Raw genomic sequence first — 25,392 nt, 5'->3', positions numbered from 1 at the left:
ACTCAGGTGTAGTTAACACCCTGAAGATGGAGTCTATCTCCGAAATGCATCAGCACCTAACAATTACTACACTTTAATCCTATATTTGCTTTTCTACATAATAAACCTTTTGGTTTTTGAACAACTTCGCGAAGACCTTATATCCTCTAATTGCCAATCTAATTTCAGTTGAATTTCTGATATGTAATTGATCAGGCTCTTTGGACGCATTATACTAGAATTGATCAACTTATGCAGAACCGTTAAAGCTCTTCACGAGCCAACATTTGAGCGCCAGACTTAGCTGGATAGAATTATCCAACTTTTTCTTGTAGATACTGCGAAGTTACTGGGTCCAGGTGTCATAGGGGTTACAACCAGTCCGGCTGCTCCAACAATTTGACTATGATACTAGGAAAACGAATTTAGAGAAAATACAGGGTGGTGCCCACCTTTACTTGTTTATTGAGCATTCAGTATTTGCCATTTTGGAGAGATTGAAATCCACCCTGACCACACAGAGCGTATCAGCATATGAGATTATCCCCTGAAGCCCAAACATTCATGTTGTGTGATGTAAAACAGTGATCCCTGCCACCTTTTTGACAGACATGTGTACAGACAAAGGCGTAAGAATGCATGACTGTGTGACATATGTAGGGGAAGATGATGATATCCCTAAGGCAAAAGATAGTCCATTGAATGAGAGGGAGGTTCTCTTCATTGACAGGTCAGCAACAATTGAGCAGGAGACAGGACAAAGACATACAGGCGCCGCAGAAGTGCGCCTTGAAGGAGGTGAATATGAAAAATGAATTATGAAAAGACTGCCCATGCATGATTCTGCCCATGCAGCAGAGCTGATAGTGCTCATTGAAGCACTGCAAACGTCACAAGGATGCCACGTGACCATTTATTCCGACTCGGTTTACGTCACTACAACAGTGCATGCCAGTCTGTCATGGTACAAAAGGAGGGGCTTCGACAGAGCAGACGGATCCCCAGTTCAACATGCTGCGCTGTTAGACATTTTAATATCTGCTTTGTCCCAACCCTCTCTGGTAGCGGTTGACAAATGTATTGTCCACACCAATAACACAGATGAAATATCACTGGGGAATGCCGCCGCTTACGTGGCGGCTAGAATTGCAGCCTATCTTCCGATCCCAGTAATTGCCTGATGCGTCCTAACCACACCCGCAAATGATCATCAAAACGCCTCGTATACAGCCTTGCCTATTGCACAGCTCATGGAACTGCAAGGCAGTGCACCAAATGAAGAGAAATTGCTGACTGTTTTGTTGTGGCAACAAGAGTGCACTGGCAAAGCAGTAATGCCTTATGAACCACTGATAATAGCTTTTGATCAACTCCACCATCCCTCCCACAGTTCAAAACAACACATTGCAGCAGACATACAGGAAGATTGGTTTATACCCAATCTTCAGGAACACCTCACAAACATGGTCATACACTGCACCACGTGTCAAACATTCAGCACAGGCATAATGCTCCAAACATTTAGGGGCACATTGCCCCACCATATTGGGCCGTTCCGTGAGCTACACATAGATTACTCAGACATGGGAGAAAGATGTAACGGATACTGGTGCTTGACTGCTGTATTTCAAAAAAGGTAGCAGGCGCTCCTCTCCAGAAGGGACATGGCATGGTAACCTGTTCTGAGATGAGAGTTTGCAGCATACGCTTTTTGCTCACTTTAAGGCTAACATGGATTGCAACAAACCAAGCACGGTTTCAATTTCATGAAGGTTGAGCTGTGTGCCCTAAGGCTGATGAAGAACATGTATGTCTGGGATATGCTGACAGTGATGGAAGGAGGTGTGTGCCGCAAGATCAGGGATTCTTGCTGCACATTCGTACCTCCAGAAGATGCTGAGAATGGGTCATTGTCTCACATAATTGCAGCTGTGCACGGTCTTGGAGTTTGCATGAAAAAAGGATAAATCAAAAGGATTGACTTGTTCAATGTTACATTTAATTGGGCCCGTCCTGGCTAGGAGGCCGTGTGAAGATGCTCGTACCTGTCGTCGTGTTCATCCTGGTCATCTTCTGATCCTGCCAAATGGGCCTCTGGTGTTATGCCAAAGCAGTACCTAGTAGAGCAGTGATGATGGTGTCAGTTGGGGTTTCAAAGGTACCTCGCAGTACAAAAGATAATGCAAGACAAACTGATCACCCCATCCCTCACATGATCCCCATCTCTTATGGAGACCAAGTAGATCATTTGTATCACACCATTATTGTCCCACTCCCTGGCACTGAGAATTATGAGGAAGCATGGGTTGCTCTGGAAGGAGATGGGGGATGTATTTATAAGGCGTGCACGCCTGAAGAGTATGCGCGATCAGGAGAAAGCTTGCGGGCTGTGTGCAGAGCCTGAATAGCAATAAAGGGAAGCCCACCATACGAGGAGGCAGAAAGAAGAGAGAATGAGCGCATGCATACATGGGAGTTTGTTACTGTAGAAGTAACAAAAGGGGGGAATGTTGGGAAGGGAACACACCCATCCCACTCCCCTAGGTGCTTCAGGGTGAGGTGAGTTCCATCAGAAGATCTCTAATAGCCCAGAGGGGAGTAGCCTAAGAGTCCCCACACCATCATAACATAGTACGTAACTTAGCTAATTTAGACATAATGCATGCATATAAGTAGATAACATCTTGTAACCATGGTCGGAGTGCAGGGCCTGCGTGGCTAAGTAGTATTTAGTGTGTTAAGCATATGCTGCAAGTCTAACGGGGAAATCTGAACAGGCCCAAGAGCTGATGAGAAAAGCTCATGCTGCAAAAATTGTTTCCAATATGTTTGTTCTAAGAAAGAATGTGCCCTGCAAGGCCACGAGACAGTGCTGGACACCTCGGTACGCGTTATCACAAATAGGCCAGAGCAGGCCTCCGAGCCCCACCCAGCCAACGAGGCGTTATAAGCCATGCCCAGTCCTACGACCCCTGAATTCCAAGATACTAGTTGATGTCATACCACCGACCATAAACCAATGAACCATAAAAGATCTAAGAGTATGGCGGTCCCATCTTTATTTAACAATGGCATGATTTGTAATGCGAGGTACAGGGAGAGATAAAGTATAGTTCAAAAGCGAGGGTTGAAGTCTTGGCAGTCGAGAAATGCGATCGGGATGAGTGAAATGGGTGTGTGGGTTAGCGTGACCTTGAGTCTCGCCCTGTGCTAATCTTCAAGCCTGCCAGTTGCACTGTATAATGATAAAGTTGCACTATTTTTAAAATGTAGCTAATTGTCTCTTCGACCTTGGTTCCCCGGAGATTAGCCAAGCCGACTCCACGTGATGGAAGATGGACGTACTGGGCTGGAACCAATAGCCTGGCATCCCCTTTGGAGTAGGCCGACCATTTAGAGGGTTGCACCAACCAGCAATGCAGGAGGTTATGAATGATACTGTGTCCTCTTTTAAGCCTCTGCTTGCACCCTTTTTGCCTCTGAATGTTCTTTACAGCAGAGTTCTTTGCTGGCACTTCTATTTTTGTCAAAATAAAACTTGTTATCCTTGCAAGAGTTTCTTGGGCCTTTTTCCCTAGCTGGTTGTATTCTTTCTGGTGTGAACGTTTATGGACATGCCTTCACTCCCTTGTCCATGTTTTCTCAAGACTCCCCTAGTTCCTCTTGTCTTTCCTTGTCTTTGATGTTAATCTCTTGCCTGTAGTTCTTCTGCTGCTAAGACTCTACTACCTGCAATGAATCTGGACAATTCGTCCCCTTTCTCCAGAGGGGGGCCACCCCCTTTGAGGCTAGGTAGGCGAGCCCGCTACGCAAAACTCTCCCTCGTGGTCTGGGCAAGTGGGACCTCAAAGGGAGTGACTCCCTCTTGGGGACAAGGACTCCCATTCCAGAGCGGAACTCCCACTCCAAACCACCTTGTCTGCATCTGTGGATGTGGAATAGACTTTAATATCTCCTCCAACAATTATATTCCACAAGGATCCTTCTTTACATGTATTAGCTACAGGCATGTATTGGTGTTCAGGCTGAACACAGCCTGAACACCATGGTCAGCGAAGAAGGACACCTTTCTGTTTTAACCTGTGACATGTTTATCAGAGGTAACTCCTATGGAGGAGAGGGAACTGTTGTGCAGAGGGGAGCCCCCGTATTATTGACGTCATGGAGGGTCGGAACCACGCTTGGCCGCGGGCGAGTGGGAGCGAAGAGGGTGAACAAACTGTGAGCCAAACGCCTGATTGTTGGTGTTCTACCCGACTGACGAACCGAGGCCGGAGATGGATCAGAGACAGGAATACATGCGTCTCATCTGGTGGGCATGACCATGAACGAGTTATGGTGTGCCGGTAGGCAGGTAACAGAGCCTGAGACCTGATAATTAGAGGGAGTCTAAATCCCCGGGTTCTGCACATGTCGGTCCATAGCTAGAGAGACAAGTAGCCACCGGGAAAGCCAACAAGTTTATGGGAGCCTGAGAAACCCAACAGAGAGCCTACCGTTACAAGGTATGAATATTTTGATTAACAGCTGTAAAAGCTATCAAGATTATGGGAACTTGAGAAACCCGAATGTGCAAATACCCTATGGAAGGGGATTGATAGAATTACGAACATTGTGAATAACAGCTGGGAAAGCTATCACGGTTATTGAAACCTGAGAAGCTCAACTGTGCATATACCCTATGGATGGGGGATTGATGAAAATACGAACATTGTGAATAAGTGCTGGAAAAGCTATCAAGGTTATGGGAGCCTGAGAAACCTGAGTGTGCAACTACCCTGAAAAGGGGCTTGAGAAAGATATCTGAACCCTTTGAATTAAGGCTAAGAAATGAACAGCAGATACAGAACTCTGATAGGACAGGGTGAATAGCTGCCCTATCTGAAGCAACTTTGGTTAAGGACAATAACCTGTATAAGGATCACAGGACTTTGGAGAAAAAAACAACACCTCGAAGGAGGAAGTGTTTGTTTATTTACAAGAAATCCTGGAGGAACTGAAACATTCACAACAATAAACGGTTTCTTTACTAACAGTAAAAAGTGAACCCCTAATGGGTTCCAAACACTGCAAAGAATATTTTGTGGTGGAAAAGGGAACTTTGAAACACAAGAACAAATCATATATAAATTGGGCCAGGCAGACGCCCTGTTGAGGCTGTTATAAAAATCTCCCATTTCCATTGCAGTTAGATTTTTTTCTAAAGTGGTAGGGCCAGTTAGTTGGATAGGATTCAGACTGAAGAACTTTATTTAGGACTTTAAAGCACACCTTTAACCTTTGTTTTGTTAGGTAGGGAAACTCCCTCATAGTGATAGGGATAGTTAGGCATTTTGATTCATTTATTTGAATAATACATTGTGAGAATGACTTTTAATCGCTGAGTCTTTCTTCTGGTTCACCATATATGGTGTCAGAAGTCAGAATAGTTGATATAAACTGGAGACCACTCCTCTTCACAAAGACCATTGAGAAAGCAAAATACCCTACATTGGCCTCTCCCCACTGTATTGATTTTGACTTGTATACTGTGGAAATCATCTCCATTGCCCCAGAAGGAGAGACACTTAATAACAACATGATTATGTCTTTTTGCTCCAGCAAGGGATTTATATCAGAATGGCAAATAGACCTGTATTAGCCTTTCGGTATGCCTAAATTTTGTCGCCGGGGTAGTAGATCCCGTTCATATGGGGAGGTAAAGGTGATCCTCCATAACCATGGGACCTCCCACAATTTAGTTAAGAAGGAGAGGAATCCACAAGAAGGTCATCAGCCCATTACCCCAGGAAACAGAAGTCCTACTAGAAACCGAGAAGGGATCAATAGGTTTTGGAGATGCTGACCTCAATAGAGAGGAACCTGAGAGGGGACAAACAGAGGAAATTGTCCTGTTACCTGATATTGCTTTTGCTCAAAGGAATGACCCTGACCTAATGGTCGTATTTGCAATGGTAATCTTGCATGAGCAGGGTCATATCCAAGCCGGTCTTGTACAGAGGAGACGTGGGTAAGGATGGACTTCACCAAGCACAACTGCTGATCCTTCGCAGTCATCAAAGGGTAGTGCTGGAGCTTGCCCACTCCCATCTCACGGCTGCCCATCAGGGGATAGGGAAGACCCAAAGCCAAGTGATCCTTTGGTTTTACTGACCCAGAGTATTTTCCAACGTAATGAACTATGTTGCAAAATGTAAAATCTGCCAGAAGACCGCAGCCACTCCAGTTCCCTCGGCTCCATTACACTTCCCTTTATAAAATATCCCCTTCTTTAGAATAGCCAAGGATATAGTGGCCCCGCTAGAACAATCAAAATTGGGGAAGAAATATAGATTAGTGATCGTTGACTATGGTACCCGATACCCTGATGCCTTTCCTCTCCGGAGCAACACTAGCCAACAGACTCTAAAAATCTCCTTCCTTTTCTATCGAGAGTAGGAGCCCCTAAGAAATCCTCACTGACTAGGGTACTACTTTTATGTCAAAGATCATGAGTGACGTAAAAGAGATGCTAAAAATCAAAACACTTTCAGACCTCCATTTATCCTCCCCAAACAGATGGCCTTTCGGCGAGGTTTAATCAAACCCTGAAAAGGATTCTCCACAAGTTGGTAGAAACAGATGGCAGAAAAGAGGACGTTATGATTCCATGGGGACTATTTGCAGTCAGGAAAAACCCTTAGGAGTCTCCACGCCATTCACGTTTTGAATTACTATATGGACAAGAACCTTGAGACGTATTAGCTATGTTGAAGGAGACCTGGGAGGAAAGGGAAGAATCCACCCTACCCATTTTCCAGACATCCCAGAACTTAACATCCCCTATGGATGCTGTAAGGGAAATTGTCAAACAGCACCTAGTTAGGGAACAGCAACTTCAGAAAATCCCTACACGATAGACAAGTGGTAGCCAGATCTTTTTCCATTGCGGAATCTGCTCTAGTTCTCCTTCCCACCTCAGAGAACAAAATGATATCCAAGTGGTATGTCCCCTACAAAATTCTTGAAAAGAAGGGTGCAGTAAGATATGCAGTGGCCCAACCCAAACGATTAACAGAAAACCCAGGTTTCCCATATCAACCAGTTGAAAGAGTGGAGGGTCGACCCCTTGGAGGAGACTATGGTAACCATAGCCACCCTCCTTACAGACACCCACCACAACCAACAGCTAATCCCTAACCATCTACCACTCTCCCAACAGGGAGCTCTCCATGACCTTTTATACCAATTTCCAAAGGTCTTTTCTGAACAAGCCAGCATATTGCACATTTTCTTTCATTATATCCGGACCACAGCCAGGCAGACGTTAAACATAAAGCCCAATTATCAAGACCAAACTCTAGGAGATGCTCACGGGCAATATCATTGAGGCCTCAGGGAGTCCTTGGTCATCTCCCATCGTCCTAGTAGCCATACCGGACTAACCTTGGAGATTTTGTATAGACTTCAGAAAATTAAGTTCGACTTCCACCTTTGACAATTACCCTATACCCAGAATTGGTGAGCTCATTGAGAAGCTCGGGTCCTCCAAATACATCTCCATGCTGCATCTAACCAAAGGTTATTGGCAGGTACCCCTGCATCCCAACAATAGGGGGGGAAAACACCTTTTCCACCCCTCAAGAGTTTTTCCAAATTAAGGTACTGACTTCTGGGTTGTTTAATTAACTCATGTGGGCCAAAGGGGTGTAAGGAAGTCATGGTGGCAGCAGTAAAGACAGACACAAGTGATCACAGTTCAAGGGTGTTTATTGAACTTTATAATGGGTGAGATAAATGCCTAATCTAAGATGGGCGCAAGCTACGACCATCAAATAATAATAAGGCAGTCCTCGTGACGTCTTGTCAAATAAAAAAGGGCCTATACAACAAAACTATTGCCAACCCTTACAACTACGTTTGCAAAAAGAGTGTGGGATAATGTTCACCAAGAAAGAAAAGAAGTGTTCACAAAATGAGAAGTCAGGATGGTATGGCTGGATCTCCCTTCCCCACATTTTTAGCACGGGATGAGGCAGGGCTTCTGAGCAGAGCATACTCCTGGGCCTTTCAAGCATGAGGTTCACAAATCAAGTTCAACAATACCAGGATCTTTAGGGGCCAAGTCTCTTTGCCACAAAGTCTCTTGCCTTGGAAAGCCTGCTGGTTCAAAACCACAAACAAACATGAAGTTCCTTCGGTAATCTTGTACCTTGGGTAATTGCTCTTCACCTCTTGGAGCTCACTCTGCTGGGCTCGGATCGTTCTTGCAACTCGGGTTTCCCTCTGTTGCGTTCACTACAGCCTTTCACACAATGCAGCTCGCAATATTCAAGAGCCTTAAATGTCCTTCCAAACAACTTCCTCCTGCGGACAACCCTCGACCAGGTTTACTCTTGTCAACACAATGTTCGCGGGTCTATTACTCTTCACCCCAACTCGCAGGCATCCCTCCTCACATTTGCCAATTTCACAGTTCACTATGCTTTATCATGATACAGGATTTTACTTATCTTTGTTTTCCCATTGGCCATGGGTCAGAGACTTGCGAGTGTACAAGGGATTTGACGTGACCCTTGTAGGACCACTCAACACCTCATGCTGCCTTTTTCCTAGGGCCTTCTGGTACGTGTAGATTCAACACAAAAGGGACCAGTGAGAGTCTTTCGAATGAGCACTCCTGTCACACCTGACCACTGTGCAGCTGGCCATTCTCTGGGCTTTCTCAGAAGTTCAAAAACACACAAGTTCTTTTTCTTGCGTTCATCTTATGTTGGCACTTGCAAGCTTGGATTCAATATAGTTAGCTTTGATACCAGCTCCTCCTACTCACTGATTGGTCTGAGTCTGCTGGCTTGGCTTCCCTCCGGAGTCAAGGATGCTACCACAGTAGCCAGTGCGCCTCCCAGCCTGCGTTATCAATGCTGGATGCCTCTGTGCACTGTTGACATCGGTCCCTCCACACATCGGATGTATTTCCCGGTCTTATAATTCCTTTTTCGGAAGCTTCGTGGGTCTGAGTTGAAAAGGGCGAGGCAGATCCCCCTTCGTCATCCCTCCAGGTACCGCTGCCTTTCTTCTCCGTTTGAACTGCCAGTTTGGTGTAGCTGTTCCTCGTGCGTTCGGCCTTGCTCAAAGTATACTTCCCTGCTCTGCTTTTTATCCCTGTGGGGAAGGTTAAGGGCTGTCAGGTGTGCGTGGTTATTGTCAATTGCCTGACTCTGCCTGCCTGTGTATTGGGACATGTCAGTTAAACGGCTCTGGTGTTAGTCCATTGTCTATTACGGTGTAAGAAAGTGTTTGTGTTGAAAAGTGGGGGGGTGGTAGAGCTTCTAAGTATCCTACAGGGTAGGATGGGGAATAGGTGTTACAAGGAAGGGGGTACTGTGTCTCAAACGTCGGTGTCCCACTTCAACTCCCACGAAGACCCCAGGTGATCCTCCCCCACTGGTCCACCCCAGGAACTGTATCCAATAGCTATGGCCATGTCCTGGCCACCTGGATGACAGATCCCCAGGGATCAGCGGGTGAGACACCTTCAAGTTTCTCACAGTTGCAAGGGTGCTCCTGCTGTGTCGTAACAATTGATGGACAAAATCTTAAGACATTACCGTAGCTTATCTGGAGCTTATTTAGATTACATTATTATCCATCCATAAAAGTGCCGCAATGCCTAAGGGCTTTATAAATGTGAAAAATAAATACAAAATAAATAAATCCATATTAAGGCCTTGACTGAACACATGCAACATCTTTATGTGATTGCAATAGCCCTCTTGAGATTAGGTTTAACAGCCAACCCAAAGAAATGTCACCTGGCCTATTCGGCTGTAAAGTATCTGAGTAATTTGGTGGAAAACAGCCTAATCAAGCCCCAAACAGAAAAGGTAAAAGCGGTACAAGCAACACCTGTACCATAAACCAAAAGGGAAGTTTGCGCTTTCCTTGGATTGACTGGCTACTACTGTTACGCCCACCTTCGCTCTGCAGGAGTGCCAGGAACGTCTTCCCTCTGGAACCTGTGCAGGGCCTTCTGGGAATGGGGTTGGTGCACTGGGACTGCCTCTTTAAGGATATAGACTAAGGTTGGGGAACAGTGTAACAGATCGCACCCACCACCCTGCACCCTCCTTGGAACCCAAGTCCCTAAGGACTGCGCTCACCTTCTTTATATGAAAACGGAGCTCTCCATCCTGCCACTTCTCCAAGCAGGGGCGCGTGTAGGAGAAACCAGTTACATCACTGGTTAGAAGGCTTGACTCCAGCCCAGACCTGCTGCGGCATGGGTTGCTGTTCTCTGGCAGTGTGGCTGTAGTTCCGTCTGGTCCTTTGACTGCTTGCCAATGTCTTTATACGTGTTACTGCGCTGAGCACGTTGCTTCCTTAAATGTCTTTGTTACCTCCTTAATTGTGCCAATGTCTTTATGCATGCTCATGCGCTGAGCACGCTGCTTCCTTAACTGTCTTTTCCTTTCTGTGCCTTTCTTCTCTCTTGCATGTGTGACTTTTGTGCCTTTTTCTCTCTGTACCTTTTGCACGTGGCTTCTGTGCCTTTTCCTTTCTTGCGTGTGGTTTCTGTGCCTTTTCCCTTCTTGCGCGTGGCTTCTGTGCCTTTTCCTCTGTGTACCTTTTGCTCGTGGGTTCTGTGCCTTTTCTTTTCTTGTGCGTGGCTTTTGTGCCTTTTTAGATGCTGTTTTATATGCGCGTTACGTTTTGGGCTTTATATGCGCTGCTTTCCATGTGCGCGGCACTTACTGTTCTTTCTTGTTCCTTCTCTGCAGGTTCGGGTGATCGCAGTGGATTGTAATGGAGCGGAGCTGCACCAGAGACGTTGCAGGACTTGGAGCGTCAAGTATTGCTTGCAGGATTGAATCACAGGTAAGCATTGCAGGACCAATGGGTCAGGTCCTTTGTCTTGAATAATGATTCTTCTCTTTCTTGCAGGAGCTGGTGTCGGTGAGTGTTATGCTGCAAAGCAGAGTAACGCAAAACGAGGGCTGCTAGTCTGGGTGTGGCCAGCCAAACCCAAAGGCTTCCAGACACATTCAAAAGCTAGTCTGCAGCACATCGGTGTTGCCTGGTTCAGTCCTCCCCATGTTGGGGGAAACAGGAAGTGGTTAGTTCCTCAATCATTACCCAATGGATAATGGATGTGGTCCCAGGTGCGCTAAGATTGTACCAAACTGAATCTTCCAGTACCGTTACGTGAATTGGCATGGACTCCCCGATAGCACCTCCAGGTCCATGTGACCGAATGGGAGTTTCTGAGGTGTGTGCATGTATGCAGGAATTGGGATGGGGGCATGCTATAGAGCCAGTGGTCATGACAGCACTCCCCCCCCCCCCCAAGGCCCCTCTCAAGGGTGGAACCCCTGACCCTGGTCTGGCTGGGTGATTACGGTGGAATCTTCTGACTAATCGGGAGGCATGCACATGTGTACTGAGTTCCCATGACTTGTCCTGCGGCCCATACCCCTCCCAGTCAATAAGGTCATACAGTTTGGACTTAACTATCTAGGAGTGTAGTATATGTCTTACCTCATATTCTGGCTCCCCATCTATAACTGTGGAATCTGGGATTGTCTTCAATCGGGTGCCTGGTTGGACCGGTTTCAGGGGGGACACGTGAAACACCGGGTGGATGCGCATATTGGGGGGTTAAGGTTAGTTTCATTGCAACCGGGTTACTTATGGCTTCAATAGTATACAGGCCTAGGTATCTTGTGCAAAATGTTTTAGGTCCTTGTGTGGGCAAGTGTCTTGATGCTAACCACACAGCATCTCCAACCTTGTACGTAGGAGCCTCTTTTCGGTGTTGATCCGCAAACTTCTTGTGTCTTTTCTTGGCTTGTGCCAATTGTTCCGTAGCTTCCTTGAGGATATGGTTGATTTTTGTATGCAGGGTTTTTACTGCAGGCATCTCTAGTTCCTCCAGGTGATCGAAGACGGAGGTTCGTGGGTGTCGCCCATACATAATGTAGACTGGAGTTGGTCCCGTTGTAGAATGACACGAGTTGTTATACGCATATTCAGCAAACCATAACATGTCCTTCCATGTGCCTTCTGATTGGTGAAGCAGACACCTCAAGTATTGCTCGAGTGTCTGATTAGTCCGCTCTGTCTGACCATCGGTCTGAGGGTGATGGCTAATGGATAAGCATATGTCAATTTGTGCTAGGGCACAACTCTTCCTCCAGAACTTAGAGACAAACCGGCTACCGCAATCCGATATCAAAACTGACGGGAAACCAGGACGACCTTTGCCAGAGAGGATGCGGTGGGTAATCCTTTCAGGGGAATAAAGTGAGCCATTTTTGAAAACATATCCACCACGACCAGAATCGTGTTGTGTCCATTGCAGGGAGGAAGGTCGTGATGAAGTCTAACGACAACGTATGCCAGGGCATGGGGGGAATTTCTAGTGGACGTAGAAGCCCTGCAGGTTTGTGTTTTTCGGCCTTGTTCTGCGCACAGTTCCACATGCCAGCATGAACTGGATGACCAGTAGGTCCGTTTGATCTTGGCCATTTGATCTTGGCCAAAGTTTTCGTTATACCAGGGTGTCCTTCCAAAAACGTATCGTGGTAGTTGGTTATGATCTGTTCCTGTTGTGTTGTTGTCGGGAGATAGAGACGACCCTTGTAATACGGAAATCCTTCAGTGATCGTTTGTTGGGCGTCTTTTGTGGACCAGACCTGTAGTTCTTCCATACTCATGTAACGCTGTATATCGGCTTTTAAATCTTCCAGAAGGGAGGTGTCGGTAACACCTAGGAGTTTGTCTTCTGGTATGATGGCAATTGGTTCGGGCATAACATATGCATCTTCGCCGTTACCCAGGCGGGATGGAGCGTCTACTTTCCCGTTGCACACACCCGGGCGGTAGGTGATAACATAGTCGTATTCAGCGAAGAATAAAGCCCACCTCAGCTGGCGCGATGACTGTGTTCTGGCGGATTTTAAGTACTGCAAATTGCGGTGGTCGGTAATAACCGAGACGATGTGCCAGGCCCCTAAGAGGTAATGCCGCCATTGTTTGAAGGCCGACTTGATCGCAAAGATTTCCTTGTCGGTGATGGCATAGCTTATTTCAGCGGGGGAGAATTTCTTTGACCAAAAGGCTACCAGGTGTAACTGGACTTTTTCAGGATTCCTCTGCGATAGAACCGCTCCCACAGCGATGTTGGAGGCGTCCGTCTCAACCACATATGGGAGGTCAGGTTTTGGGTGTTGCAGTATCGGTGCTGAGGTGAACATCTGTTTCAGAACTTGAAAAGCCTTTTCCGCTTCTATGGTCCAGTCAAAGCGTTTGTTTTTTCATAGCAGGGATGTAATTGGATGTACAATTTGAGAAAAGCCAAGGATAAAACAGCGATAGAAATTTGCGAAGCATAAGAAGCTCTGAACTCCTTTAACTGATGTTCGTCAGGGCCAGCTGAGAATAGTGTCCACCTTACGATTGTCCATTCAGATCCCGTGGGGGGTGAGTATGAACCCTAAAAACTCCACCTCCTTTACGTGAAAAAAACACTTCTCCAGCTTTGCGTATAATCAGTGTTGCCTTAACCTTTCCAAGATGGCCCGTACATGTCCGACGTGTTCTTGCTCCATAGTGGACTATATCAAGATGTCATCGATATATACCATAGCACAGACATCCAGTAAGTCCCGTAACACGTCATTCATGATGTATTGAAATGCGGCTAGGGCATTGCAAAGTCCAAAGGGCATCACCTTGTAGTCGTAGAGGCCATACTTTGTCCTACGTGCCGTTTTCCATTTGTCGCCTTGTTTAACTCGTACCAGGTGATAGGCCCCTCTGAGGTCCAGCTTTGTATATATCTGTGCATCTTTTACTTGCTCTAGGATTTCTGGAATAAGTGGTAACATGTATCTGTTCTTCACCGTAATCTGGTTCAGTGACCAATAATCGATGCAGGCCCTGAGGTCCCCCTCCTTCTTTGGAACGAAGAAAAGGGGGTGAGGCTGCCGGGGATTTGGATGGTTGTATAAAGCCGCTAGCCAAATATTGGTCAAGGTAGGTCTTCACATGACGTTTTTCCTGTTCCGTGAGTGCATAAATGCAGCTGCATGGGACCTGAGCACCAGGAATGAGGTCGATCTGGCAGTCGTATGCCCGATGTGGTTGTAGTGTGTCCGCCTGTTCCTTCTGAAACACGTCTTGGAAGTCATGATAGACCGGGCGTAAAGCTGCCATTAGGCCCAACATCAGCCCACTCTTTTGAATAGCTTGCACATGTTCTGCAGGGGAGTGTTCATCCGTGTAGCAGGAACGGGTTCATTCTTCAGAGAAGATCAGTACCCTAGTTCGCCAGTCGATGCGTGGGTTGTGAGCCTCCAGCCATGGGATTTCCAGGATCATTTGGTATTGAAAACTATAGAAGTTCATATCAAATTATTCCACATTATCCGCCCATCTTACTGATTAGCTCAAGAACTACCAACCACAAAAGCTGGGAGGATGAAGATCAACTAAGTTTCAAAGGCCTCAAATAAATCTTTTGCCAAGAGCCTGTCCTAAAAATGCCTGAAAAATGCCTGATTTCAACTGCAAAATTAGTTCTGCATAGAGACGCTTCTAAGGTCAGAATAGGAGCTGTGCTGTCACAAGAACATGATGACTTGGAACATCCCATTTTATACACTAGCCGCAAATTGTTCCTCAGAGAAAAGGCGTATGCGACAGTAGAAATTCAAGCCCTTGCTATCAAATGGGCAATCTTAACGTACAGTATTCTCATACCAGAAGGAGATTTCGACTTGTGACTGACCACTCTCCTCTAACCTGGATGAGTCTGAGAAAAGATTCTAACGCCCGAGTTATGAGGTGGTTATTCGATCCTCAACCATTTTGTTTCTCAGTCAAATATCAAAAGGGGAAAGAAAAAGGCAACATGGATTTTTTAAGTCGTTCCCCACTTCCTAATCAAGGTGGAGTAGTAATTCCTAATCCCATTTAATGGGAGAGGTATGTGCTGAATATGGACAATTCATCCCTTCTATCTAGATGGGAGCCACCCCCTTTGAGGCTATGGAGGTGAGCCTGCTATGCAAGACCTTCCCTAGGGGTCTGGACAAGTGGGAGCTCACTGAGAGTGACTCCCCTCCTGGGGACAAGGACTCCCATTCCAGAGCGGAACTCCCATTCCAAACCACCTTGTCTGCATATATGGATGTGGAAAATATTTTAATATCTCCTGCAACAACTATATTCAATAAGCATCCTTCTTTACATGTATTGGCTACAGGTAATGCTGAGCACAGCCTGAACACCATGCTCAGCAAAGAAGGACACCATTCTGTTTACTCCTGTGACATGTTTAAGAGAGGAAACTCCTACGGAGTAGAGGGAACCGTTACGCTGAGACGACCCTGTCACATCATTGACCTCCTGGAGGGTGGGAGCCACACTTGTTCTACCCAACCGAGGAACTGAGACTGGAGAGGGAGCAGAGATGGGAATGCTCACTTTGCATATTGTGGTGCAATCACAAACGAGCTGTGGTGGGGTTGATAGGCCACTAATGGATGCCGAGACCAGATTGTTAGAGGGAGCCTAAGTCCCAAGTAGCCATGGGGAAAGCCAAAGAGGTTACAGGAGCCTGTGAAACTTGATGGAGTGATTAAAGGCTGTGAAAGTTATCAAGGGCATGGGAGCCTGTGAAACCAGAGTGTGCAAATACACTATCGAAGGGCGATTGATAAAATACAAACATTGTGAATAATAGCTGGGAAAGCTATCACGGTTAGGGGAGCCCGAGAAACCTGGCTGTGCAAATACCCTATGGAAGAGGGATTGATGAAAATACGAACATTGCGAAAAATGTCTGGGGAAACCAATCAAGGTTACAGAATGCTGAGAAACCTGAGTGTGGAACTTCTCTATTAAGGCTGAGAAATCAACAGCAGGTACAGAACTCTGACAGGAAATGTTGGACAGCTGCCTTGTCTGAAACAACTTGGGCAAAACCAAATAACCTGTATGATGATCACAGGACTTGGCTAAAAACCCTATAGAAACTGAAATATCAAATCTGGAACAATAAATACATAGAAAATACAACTATTTAATCATAAAATCTATATGAAATTTAATTTACACTTTATGAAAACAGAAATTACATCATCAGTGCATGCAACAGAAACAATTGGATTATAAAAACCTAGAGCCTAATCACATACATCAAACCAAATCACATGATATACACAAACATCACATCCACAACATACTGTGTACATCAACTCACTAAAAAAAAAGGATAATGTGGGTTACATAAATGCAAAAATCCTAAATCAAACAATTAATATAAATTGATCAAATGTGTAGCCAATTGGTGACTGAATGAATCACAATGGTATAATTGTCTTCTGGCTACTTCCAAACATCACCAACCGGTTTCAACGGTAGTACATTATTTTCAACGGCTTCCTGGGGGGAAAAAATAGAACAAAACCTACAAAACATATTTAAAATACTTAACATCCACATTTGACCATCAATTGTGTCATACGTTGCAAAGCTAATTCAATGTATTATTACAATTCAATCAAGGCCATTTAGTTCAATTGGGCCTATACATCAGCAGGGAACCAATCACCTGCATGGAAAATGAGGCCATTAACTAAATGTACACATGGGAGCACCTCTCACTACGAGAGAAAAGAAAAGGCGGAAGAGAGGCAAGATGTACCCCTACTCCCTGCACCACTGTGCCCTGTAACCACTGCATAAAACATGTATGCAAGGCCTAATGGAGACATAAGCTCACATAAACTCACCACCATGGCACGCCCCTGGACCCAACACCTCATGTTGGCTCTCAAAGCCCAACAGTCACCAGTACTTCATAATGAACTCTTAATATAGAAACCATGCAGATGTGTTCTCGCACAAGAATGCGAAAAAATTAAAAAGTGAGAGAGTAAGAAAGTAAATTAAAAAGGTCAAACATTCCCTAAAAAGGACAATAGGCCTCATTATGAGGTTGGCAGATACACTGTTACACCGAATCCAGTACTTGACTTACCGGTGCCACCGGGACATTACAAGTCACGGCAGCGCAGGAAGTCAGGTGCCGCATTTTTTAAGTCCCCATTCCTATGGAGTCCCATAGGACTGCATGGGAGTGGGGAGACGGAAGCACAGACACCGTTGCTAAAGGTGCTGGTGCCTCAGTGACGAATCTGCCTACTGGTGGTGCTGCGCCCACCAGGGTCAGACCTGTCGGGTGCAATGGCCCAAGCAGGCAGACTCGTAGTGTGGCGGTCCAGAAACAAGGGTGCCGGTGAGCTTACCGGCACCCTTGTTTCCAGACCGCCTCACTTGTAATGAGGCCCAGTGTCTTATACATTCCACAGACCAATCCACCAGGTGCGTAGCAAGCCGGCTTGCGCAATCACCTATGCAGCACACTACTGCTGTCAGAGTGCATATAACTACAATAACATTAAATGGCTGTCGCTGGTCAGATTGCACAGGCAGGAGTGTGAGCACTGCATGACAAATGAAACAAAACAAAGAAAAAAACATAAATAAATAAACCAGTCAATCATAATTTGGGGGCTGGATGAGTTGTTACAATCCAGCCCCATCCCAAGGTCTCATATTGGAATCACATATCAGTACTACAATGAGTGCTTACTGTTATGTCTTGTGGGCAATACTTTTCACCATGCCTGTCTGCATTCATAAGTAACTTAAAATGAATAGCACCAGCACAGAAAGTTTCAGAGAAGCAGTTTATTTCACATAAGCGGGCTTGGTATGATATACAGTTTCCTTTATCTGATCCTCCATGTCTCTGAACTCACGATGAGAATGAACAGCTTTATGCATTCAGTACTCATTCTTCGTAACAGGTCATTAAATCACAGACTAAAAGTGAACAGAGGCTAGGATCTCAATCCCCAAGAGCTCATGCATATTTGTGAGCCCACTCAGGGCTACTGTGGTACCATTCACAAAGTCTTTCGGCCAACGAGTGCTGCCTTGGAAGGAAAACCGCTGGAGAGCTAAAGTACGACTGGGAGAAAATTTGCCAAGACCCCTTAGAAGCTCATTGATTTACACTTCACACTTCAGTCGCAGTCTTGCAAAGTCCACATCCTCTCCTGGCCAAGACTAGTACACAGAGAAAATCCAAAATGGCCCCAGGAATACATATAACTTTGGGGAAGCCAACTCAGCCTCATTATCACTGTCAAGGAGGGAAACAAACTGGCCAATATCAGCCTCAGACTGCTCTAGGCCTGTAGGTGAACACCCTCTATCATAGACTTGCCCAGGAGAGGGAATACCTGTGTTATAAAAGCTGCCCATCCCAAGTAAGTAGTCTGGGTTGTTAGCAGAAGTTGCAGTTTGTAGTGAGAGGGGTTTTAAAGGCAGTGCAAGGAAAGTGCAGCCGTGAACTATCCTCATCCACACCCAGCCCAGACCTGTACACAGAGAACATCCAAAATGGCCCCAGGAATACATATAGCATTGGGCAAGCCTCCTCAGCTTGATTATCACCTAAATGAAGTGATGCAACCTGATCATTTTCAGCCTCTGACTGGCATAACAGCGTAGGTGCAAACCCCTAATCATACTCCCGCCAAGAAAAAGGGAGACCTGTGCTATAAAAGCCAACCCAGATCAGTGGTGTGGATTGCTAAAAGAAGTTGCGGTTGGTGGTGAGATGAGTTACGACCATGATGCTATGAAGGTGGAGTAAAGCACCTTGTTGGAGAAGGAAGGACCGAAATCTCTACACTGGCTCCCAGTGGCTGCGAAGATTAAGTTCAAAACCCTCTGCATTGTCCACAAGACCTTCTGGGGCCTGGGGCCTCAATACCTTCAACTCTCTCTCCCACATATCTTCCTTCTCGATCACTACGCTCATCCGCCTCCAACTCCCTCAGAGTCAGTTGTTTCTCTAAGCAACGAGTCGGTGTTAGATCTCTATCTTCGGCTGGGGCCTCCCTCTGGAACAGCCTCCCTGCCTCCCTTAAACTTGAGGAGAACCATCTCCGTTTCCGGAAACACCTCAAAACCTTTCTCTTTGCCTCCGCTTTTTCTCCTCCTCTCCTCTGCTGACCTTGTGGGTGTTACCGAAACTGCACTGGCTACCTGGACACCCTCTGATCCCGGACCCAGGTCCCTCCCCCGCCAGCATCACACACTTGCACTGCCGTCCTGGCAACCCCTGCACTTAGGGACTGTTTCTGTATCCCCTCACCCCCCCCAGCCCTTGGCACCTGATGTCTGCACTTACCCATGCATTTGCCACATGTTGGCCGTTACTTACTTATTGTTTATCTATTCACATGTACTGCATTGTCTCTGCCCCTTCCCATGTACTTGTGCGATCTGAATGACACCTGGCCTAGTAGGATCATTGGCTGTCCTCCCTGTGTTCCCCTCCCTTGCCTCGTCGCGCCTTGAAACACTTGTGTATAGACGCGTTATAAATGCCATATCATATCATTCATATCATATCAGAAGGGGACATTTGGTGGAGTAGGGGACATCTCGATGTGGGAGATAACTGGAGGTGGTAATAGGGGGTTTTAGGAAAAAGTCAGTGGATGTGACATCAGGAGGAGTCTTTATTGAACTGTGGAGGGGTGATGGAAGGTGTTAGTGTGAAGTTGGAAGAGATGAAATCTGGAGGAGAAGGTAGGGAACCGGAGGAGCAGGTAAGAAGTTGGTAGAGAAGCTGACATCTGGACTAGGAAGTAGGCACACTGGGGAGGTAGCACGAAGATGCAGTGGTGAGAAGCTGATGGGGGAGGTGCTATCTAGTGTATGAGGCAGAGAATTGGAGAAGGTCATATCATATCATTCATATCATATCAGAAGGGGGCATTTGGTGGAGTAGGGGACATCTCGAGATGGGAGATAACTGGAGGTGGTAATAGGGGGTTTTAGGAAAAAGTCAGTGGATGTGACATCAGGAGGAGTCTTTATTGAACTGTGGAGGGGTGATGAAAGGTGTTAGTGTGAAGTTGGAAGAGATTAAATCTGGAGGAGAAGGTAGGGAACCGGAGGAGCAGGTAAGAAGTTGGTAGAGAAGCTGACATCTGGACTAGGAAGTAGGCACACTGGGGAGGTAGCACGAAGATGCAGTGGTGAGAAGCTGATGGGGGAGGTGCTATCTAGTGTATGAGGCAGAGAATTGGAGAAGGTCATATTAAGAGTTGCCTGGGAAATGTTGGAGGAGACGGCAACACCTGGAAAGGAAGGGGAGGACATGCAAGTAGAGATGGAAGGATGAGAAGAGGGAAGTGTATTGAAGGTGCGTATAAGCATTTGAGTGGGCAACATATCTACTAAGAGCAGGAAGGGATAAGGAGGCCATTTCAAGCCAAAGCAGGTGGATGGGCTGGGAGGAGGTTCAGGATGCAGGCAGGAAGGTCAGCCTATTGACACAAGGAATCCCAGTGCCATCAATCATACCTGGAGCATTGGAAGTGGGACCTTAAGACTGAGGGATAGGTTAGACAACCCGTGTCTCTAACTCGCTGATCTCCTGTAGTTCTAATACCACCAGCGCCTCGAGGAGCTGATCCGGAGTAGCCTTCGAAAGAGCCCAAAGCTGACTGAGCTGTTCGACTACATTTGGAAAGACAACCGTAGGTACTGAACTGAGGAAGTCTGCAACTAGATAGCTAAAGCAGAGCCACAGACCATCACAATCTGGCTAACAACCACAATCTTTCCTGCTGACCTTCCAAAAACCCTTCATTACTGGCTCCTCAAGGTTGTCTCTCCAGCTGCTTCTCTTTGCTGACTCCACCTCATAGAGTTCCACAGGCTTTGCTTGGCGTGGTTTCTGTGCTTAACCCTGCCTATCAATTAAAGCCGAGAACAGTTACTCCTGAGATTATCCCTGCAGGCTGAAACCTGCACTGCTCTGAGTTGACTTCTTTGCGTGGATCTCCTGTGGGGTGATCTTGTTACTCACCTTAAGCATTTTTCTGTGGCTGCAGGAACCTGCTCATCCAGAAAAGAACGGAGGTAGTCCTGGCTGATGTCACCACTCACACCTGTTATCTCTCGTCCTATTGAGTGGTGAGTGGAACTTTTGTGACTGAATGTCGATTTTGCACTTTAATAATAGGGGAGGTTTTCTTTGTATCCTTTTTGCCTGTGGTTCACCCAATTGGATAACAATTACTTATTGATTCCCAAAGGGTCCATAGACTAACACTAGACTTGGAGATAGTTGTTCCTACAGAGGCCGTTGAGCCTCACTTGTGTAAACAGCTCATGATTCTGTGCAATCTGTATTTTTTTATATGCTGAAAAGTCATTTGAATTTAGTTACCTGCACATACTTTGTACTTATTACTTTTTGACAATTTAAATATAAAAAGATACCTTAAAGATATTTTGTGAGGACATTCCCTGTTGTGTATTTATCAAAAGTGTTTACTGTACACCAGACTTCTACTAAAGAATTTCTTTGATTGCCCAGCCACACCATCACTTGAAGAGACCAGATAGCCCAGAGAAAAAACGTTCCCTTGAACACTAAAGATTCCCCTGAACACAGTGGTGGGTAAATGGTCAGGGTGGGAGATGGACTCTTGGGGCACTTCCTTTTCCTTTGCCCAGCTCACATTTCCATTTGTAGAAAACATTAATGCCAAGTATAAAAATATAAAACAGTGGGTTTCTTCAATTCAAGCCAGCTATGCCCCCTTGCCTTATCTTTAGAGATAAAGTGGTAGCTTGGGCGTTAGACTCCTTTATTAAGGTGGCACTCCATATTAGAAACTTTTTTTCGTTGCCCCTCTTGTAGGTGGACGTTTTATTTAGATGGCTTGGGATAGGGAGATGTATTGATGCATGTTGTTACTATTTTATACCTATGTATTTTTATTTGATGGTTTTATTATTATAATTGTATTATAATTGTTCTTTTATAATGCGCTTAATACCAGCAGCGGTTTCTAAGCCGGATCTGGATTCAAACCTATGCTGCGTTGTCTTGCTTCCAAGACTAACATGTTGCCCCAGAGCTATCCTTCCTGTTTTATCTATGCTTTGCTGCTGTTTTATTGTTGTATCTGTTTTATGATTGATTTTATGCAGTCGAAAAAGGCGTATTGATTGATTGGCCAACGGATTCCTTAATAAAGTCTTCTGCCTAAAGGGTTTGCTGACTGAAATCACATTAGATCGTGGTACACGGTAAGTGTCCATAAAAATGTAGGCAATATTCTCTTCCAAATGGCTTTTCCGTGCATTGTTGTACTGCCTTAATTCAACAGTTTATCAGTAGCTTGCCAAACGCCTTCAACTAGGACGTCTCACTTGCCGTTCTGTGTGGGCATCTGTTCTCACGTCAGGTGCCTGTGGTGCACGGTATCAGTGGGCCTCATTATAAGTTTGCTGGTCCGGGAACTACGGTACCAGTAAGCATGCTGTACCGTAATTCCCGGACCGGCAAACTACGAGTTGTGCTCGCGGGTGCCTTTCTGTCCGCCAGGTCGGACCTGGCGGGCAGAAAGGCCCCCGCGAGCACAGCATGTCAGATGCATTGGCACCATTATAAAAGGTGACGGTGCATCCAACCTCCCCATTCCCATTCAGCCCTATGGGGCCAAATGGGGAGCATCTTAACGCCCGGTAATTGCCCATTCGCGGGAGCCAGAAAAAAAATTACATCGGCTGCAGCGTGCTTGTATTAAAAGGCACGGCTACCGCAGATGTCATAATGAGGCCCAGTTTGTTTGCCTAGTTGCCTTTCCACTACAGGATCAGTATCCCAAAAAGCGAACCCTGCTTCAGCACAACGCTGGAACATTTAATTGTGGCGCCAATACCCAATGTCACCACTCTTCAGTATTGGCAAGTTACTGGTTGATAAATTAGCTGCGTCACTTCCCCTACTTGTTTTTCAAAGGGCCATGTTATGAGTTTGGTGGTAGTTTGTATTAACAATGCTGTAACAGGAAGGCTCTGCATGATTTCGAGTCATGTGGACCCTTTTGGTATTCCTCATTTTGGAGTTGCATTGGACTCTGTTGGTGAAATGCGGTATTGCTGCACGCGGTAAATGGTATGTTCGCATTGCAAGCAGAGTGTACACTTACAATTAAACATTGCCCGGCAACAGGGGCCACCTACGTGTATGTCAACATGTAAAAGCTCCCCACTGCCAAATTAAGTAACTGATGAACTCCTGTGTGTTTTGCCACAAGCCCCAAACCCGTAATTAGGGCCATAGGGGGTCATTACAGCTCTGCCGGTCAGGAAAACAAGTTCAGATATTTCCATATACCGCCACTTTTCCGGACCGGCAGAGTACAGGTTTGGTAGTGGGGGTTACTTGATTTACCTCCAGCTAAGAACTGGAGGTAAATCAGGCCCCCACCGGCAAAAACAGTTGGTATTACCGGCAGCAGTAACACCGGCAATCCCCTCCATCTAGTCCTGTGGGACTCCGTGGAATGGGGATTTACCGCCCTTCCCCCCACCTGTAATATCCCGTTAATACTGGGATATCAGGTGGTGGCAAGGGTAATACCGTTTGCCGGTATCCCACCGGAATTACTGGCGGGATACCGGCAAATGTATAATGACCTCCATAGTGGTTGTTTTTAATACATTTCTACATAACATATTGTACAGACTTTTCTCCGCCCTGTGGTATTTTCCACTACTTTGCCTTTTTTGAACCACTCATTTTTTAAACAAGTGTTGTGCTGCATGCAATCACGTTCATGCATATGTCTGCTGGTGTCTTCCCAGCCCATAGTCATAATGCTCCCGTCTAGGCATGACCAGGGGGGAGCGAAGAGTCGCGCATGTTAAGACTTGATCTCTTGCAACAGCCAAACATCCTGCGAAGGTTTAAAGGTGTAGGTGACACCTCTGTAATCAGATAAACTAAGATCACAACCATGCCCCTCTACACCTCTTCTTAATTCCTTGCCTTTTGATTTCACAACAAAAACCTGGAATTTGCCCACCAATGATACTTGAAGAGGGCTTCCGGCTAAATATTTGCGGCCATCTTTGATACTTGTAATATTTGAACTGCCATTTCTTGCTATTTCCGCCCATGTCTGTAGAGAGTGTCATGTACTACTATCCTAGTGATGTTCTTTCTTTTCCATCTGCCAGTGTCCATGTCAGTTACCAGCTCTCTCTGATGACAGTCAGCTGGCCCACTGTCCCTTATGCCAGAGACTGAAAGAAGAGACGTTGTACCTACTTAGCAATCCACCAACTGAAGCCAAGAATTAGCAAAGAATACTGTGCATCCATCAAGCTTGGTAGACTTCAAATGGTTATTGTATGGAGAATTCAAGTCAGAGATGTACCAGAGTGTCCTTACGACGGTTATTTAATGTGAACAAAGCACGCATGAACGATAACATGAAGTTCAAAATATATTTTCTTCTCAATGCATCATTGCATTAATTGAAGAAACTGAATTGTACAGTATTCAAAATACATAAAGAGATAACAGTTACAGGAAAGATATGTCAGCCATGTTCAGTATTTGAGCAAAGATGTATGTGATCCCAGTGCATAATTCAATAAAGTTGCGGCATCTTGACATATTTCCAGACCCACTTCTTTTTCGTTAAATGTTGTCTTCAATCTGCAAAGAAAACAAAAGGCACCAGTTTGAGATCGCTTTACCTGCGGCATTAAATGCAGATTATTGTAGACACCTCGTGGAATGCCACCTATCTAAATATTGTGACTGTAGAGAGTGCTTCATGGCTGTGATTATTTATCACATCAGTGATCCCATGTGCAAGGTAACTATTAAAGGTAACCTTCACAGATGCAGGTTTATTTGTATTGATTTTTTACAGTGCACTTTGCAAACCCAATTGCTTCTAGGCGCTATAAACCCAATAAAGAAAACATTGGAGCTGCAAGAGGAGGTGAGGAGTAGGAAGGAAGAATAGTAAACTAGGAGGGCAGGAGGGTGGGAAGGGGTGAGAGGAGACAGCGAGCAAGATTTAGGAGAAAGGACATTGGAAATAAAGGGTAGTCATATGCAATTGAGTTTTCCTTGAGGCTTAACAGGAGGTGGATGAGGTGATTAATGCCCTCCCCGAGTTTCAGTGTGTGCCCATTGCCCTCTGTGTTTGCTAGGCCTTTCCCAGTGTAGCCATAACGCTTCAGGTGCCTTATCTGATCTTTTATCCAAAACATGTCCTCCACCTCCCCCAGCTTGGTGGGCAGAAATTCAGGTGAGTTCAGTAAATTAACACAGTGGGGCTCCTTACAAATTGGGGGATGCGGGTAAAATGCAGAGATATTACCAAATGCTGCCGTATTACCGCCCCGCCCAACTATAACTTTGGCGCAAAGTTGGGGGATTCACCTCCTGCTATGAACTGGAGGTAAATCCGCCAGCTTTGCGCAAGATTTCAGTCGAATTACCACACCGGAATTACAGCC

At 45.8% G+C, this 25,392-nt stretch overlaps 1 protein-coding gene and 1 long non-coding RNA gene across 2 annotated transcripts in view; one reads left to right on the top strand and one right to left on the bottom strand.

Moving 5' to 3' along the window:
* Window positions 1-24,205, top strand: part of LOC138567516 (uncharacterized) — a 116,581-nt gene extending 92,376 nt beyond the window's left edge. Inside the window, exons 4-6 of the long non-coding RNA XR_011302233.1 lie at window positions 20,949-21,030; window positions 22,057-22,155; window positions 24,094-24,205. This is a non-coding gene — a long non-coding RNA (uncharacterized lncRNA). The remainder of the gene's footprint in view (window positions 1-20,948; window positions 21,031-22,056; window positions 22,156-24,093) is intronic.
* A 93-nt stretch (window positions 24,206-24,298) lies between these two features.
* Window positions 24,299-25,392, bottom strand: part of LOC138567515 (lipopolysaccharide-induced tumor necrosis factor-alpha factor homolog) — a 302,792-nt gene continuing 301,698 nt past the window's right edge. Inside the window, exon 7 of the mRNA XM_069645785.1 lies at window positions 24,299-24,577. The gene's annotated coding sequence lies outside the window, so the exon portion shown is untranslated. The remainder of the gene's footprint in view (window positions 24,578-25,392) is intronic.

The sequence above is a fragment of the Ambystoma mexicanum genome, chromosome 2p (genome assembly GCF_040938575.1).
Source record: "Ambystoma mexicanum isolate Mex_15411 chromosome 2p, UKY_AmexF1_1, whole genome shotgun sequence".
Classification (NCBI taxonomy): Eukaryota; Metazoa; Chordata; class Amphibia; order Caudata; family Ambystomatidae; genus Ambystoma; species Ambystoma mexicanum.
The sequence above is the reverse complement of the archived record's forward strand: the minus strand, read 5'-3'. Positions and strand labels throughout refer to the sequence as shown.